The sequence below is a fragment of the Microtus pennsylvanicus genome, chromosome 5, assembly GCF_037038515.1.
Source record: "Microtus pennsylvanicus isolate mMicPen1 chromosome 5, mMicPen1.hap1, whole genome shotgun sequence".
In the NCBI taxonomy this organism is placed as follows: Eukaryota; Metazoa; Chordata; class Mammalia; order Rodentia; family Cricetidae; genus Microtus; species Microtus pennsylvanicus.
The window spans coordinates 90586772-90589556 of NC_134583.1; the positions used below are offsets into that span (position 1 = coordinate 90586772).

General features: G+C 48.4%; 1 pseudogene; it reads left to right on the forward strand.

Annotated features, from left to right (window-relative positions):
* The first annotated feature begins 2083 nt into the window (after positions 1–2083).
* On the forward strand, positions 2084–2442 carry LOC142850662 (large ribosomal subunit protein P1 pseudogene; annotated as a pseudogene).
* The last annotated feature ends 343 nt before the right edge of the window (positions 2443–2785 follow it).

Sequence of the window (2785 nt, forward strand, 5' to 3'; positions counted from 1 at the left end):
CACTCCCTAGTTACCCCCACTCAGAGATACCAAAGGAAAGAAAGACTGTCGGCCAGCACAATGCAAGAACCCACTTCACTCCCGAGTTACCCCCACTCAGCAGATTGAGACACTTAAGCCTGGTACACTGCCTAGGGGAAAGGTTCTGGAATGCTCTTTTGAGGGTAGTGGACCGAGATGTTTATGCTCCACATCGATGCAGGAGGTGTGCTTCAGGGCATTTCACCCAGGATCGATCCTCTGGTCTCTACAGCAGTACTTTGGGGGTCTCAGAGGGAGGGGGTTTGGAAGAAACACTTCATTTCCCTGTTGTCTTTCATGAAATCCTGACAAACTTAGAACTGGCATATTCACCAGGCGTTACCACAGCAACCTGGACACATGTGGAAACCCTGTATTCAGTTGGCTAAAGGATCCATTCCCTGGGGAGAAGGCCTGCTCTGACTGGCTGTTAAGCAACATGTTCCCTTGTGTTATCCAGGAGCCTCTGCTCTCTGGTCCTTGTGTAGAGCAGATAGGCATCACAGCCAGCCCCTGCTTACCATTTAACTGCTAGCTCACTCCTGCCCCATCCTACAGTGGCCTCTTCTCCACCTGCTCAGTTCCTCATGGGGTCTGTGCATCCTCTTCAAAGCTTTCCTCTTTCCACTCAGGCATAGTGAAAAGACGGCAAATTCTTTAAAAGTAGTATTGCTACCCTCTTTTCCAGAAGCAGAATGGGTTTGTAGAAAAGACTGGAAACTGCAGGCAAGGGACATATTGAGTCTTGTCTACTTTGTCAGGCGCTACGGTTTAAATGTTCCCCAGAGTTTGTGTGCTGGAAACTGAGTTCCCAGTGCTAGACATCGACGGCATTTAAAAGGTGGGACTGTTGGGAGATGACTGGGCAGAGCCCTCACGGATGGACCAAACCCTTTGTCATTAGTATGTAGTGGGAGGAGAGGCTCCATCAAGAAAGCATCCTGGTTCTGTGATCTATGCAGTGTAATGTTGTGCAGTGCGGTTGTCGTGTTTTGGTGCAGCTCAAGGACCTCACCAGATGCCAAGCAGTCTCCAGAGTTGGGAGCCAAATAGACCTTTCCCGTATTTGTTGCCCAGTTTCGACATGCTGAGGGCCATCTAGTGACAGTGACAGCACCAAACAACAGCGTCTTGCTGAATATTACAGAATGGGGTGAAAAGTAGAAATTCCAAGCTCTCTGACTAGACTATTGCCATTCAATTTGTTTTGTGTCTGGCACAGTATTAGGAAAGATGGGCGCTGGAGATTACAGCTGGGCCCGTGTAGAGGCAGAGCGTGAGGAAAAGCAGAAGCCAACAGGGGCTTCCAAAAATGCTCCTGGGTTGGGGAAAAAGCTCAGTGATAGGGCTATAGCTTGCCTAATGCTGCCTTCTACTCCCAGAACTACTATTGCACAAAGTATCTTCCATCTTTGGTTTATTTGTTTTATTTATTTTATTACAGCTGAGAGAGGGAGAGCGCGCGCGCTAGTGCGAGCATGTGCACAAAAGAGAACTCACATGCCATGGTGCATATGTGCCGGTGAGAACTTGCAGGAGTTCACTTCTCCCTCACCGTCCGGGTCCTGGGATCTAACGCAGGTTGAGACTGAGGTGGCAAATATTTTTTACCTGATGAGCCATCCTCTTACCAGCCACATCCTGGGTTAAGATGACCTTACGGTCACTAGCCCAATATGCTCAGCAGTGGGTTGGTTGAGGAACAGAGCACATAAAACAATGGCGTTTATTAATGCTGATTCTCCTTATCAAGAAGCAGGTGAGTATCCTGTGATGTGAATGATCGTGTGCCTCTCGTGTGACTCACACATCCTGATCGAGGACTTACCACGTGGCAGACAGTGCTCGGCAGGTTAATGAGCTCTTCCTTAGGAAATATATTCTTATACATTGCCTAATAGCATCAGCGACCCGTTTTATAGATGAACAGAATGAGGCTCAGAGGGAGCTACACACTGCATTCTCTTAAAGTAGCAAGGGCAAGGCTAGGGTTTGGTCTGACGAGCCTCACTTCAAAGGCTCAGTTTTGGTGAGGCCCTCACTTCTTCCTGAGACTAGCACCATGCTGACAGTCAGAAACATAATCTCCATCTCTGAGCTCACCTGTATCTAGTCCACCCTCATCCTGTACAACCACGAGGTGACAGCTATGGAGGATAATATTAATGTCCTCATTAAAGCAGCTGGTACCAATGTTGAACCTTTCTGGTCTGGCTTGTTTACAAAGTCCCTGACCAATATCAACACTGGAACCTCATCTGCAACATAGGGGCTGGTGGGCCTGCTCCAGCAGCTGGAGCCTCACCAGCAGGTCCTGCCCTCTCTATTGCTGCTGCCCCGGCCGAGGAGAAGGAAGGGGAAGCAGAGAAGGAAGAATCTGAGGAGTCTGATGACGACATGGGCTTTGGTCTTTTTGATTAAACCTCTTCTGTTAACATGTCCAATAAAAGGTTGAACCCGTTTAAAAAAGAAGAGTACATTTTACTTCTGTGGAGTCCAGGCCCATCACAGAGCAAGGGGCTCTGCTTGGCCATCCATTCACTCGTAAAATACTGTGTGCCATTGGGAATATATATGCAGACATCTGGGAACACATGACTTAGAGTTAAATGTCTTTTCTGCTAGGCCTACGATTTCTGTTGCCCCCGCCACTCCCATTTGTACTCTATGTTGACCAGGCTGGCTGGAACTTCCAGGTTCTAGTGATCTTCTGCCTCAGGTTGCAGCTGTATGCCACCAAACCCTTGCCTTTGGCTGGCTTTAA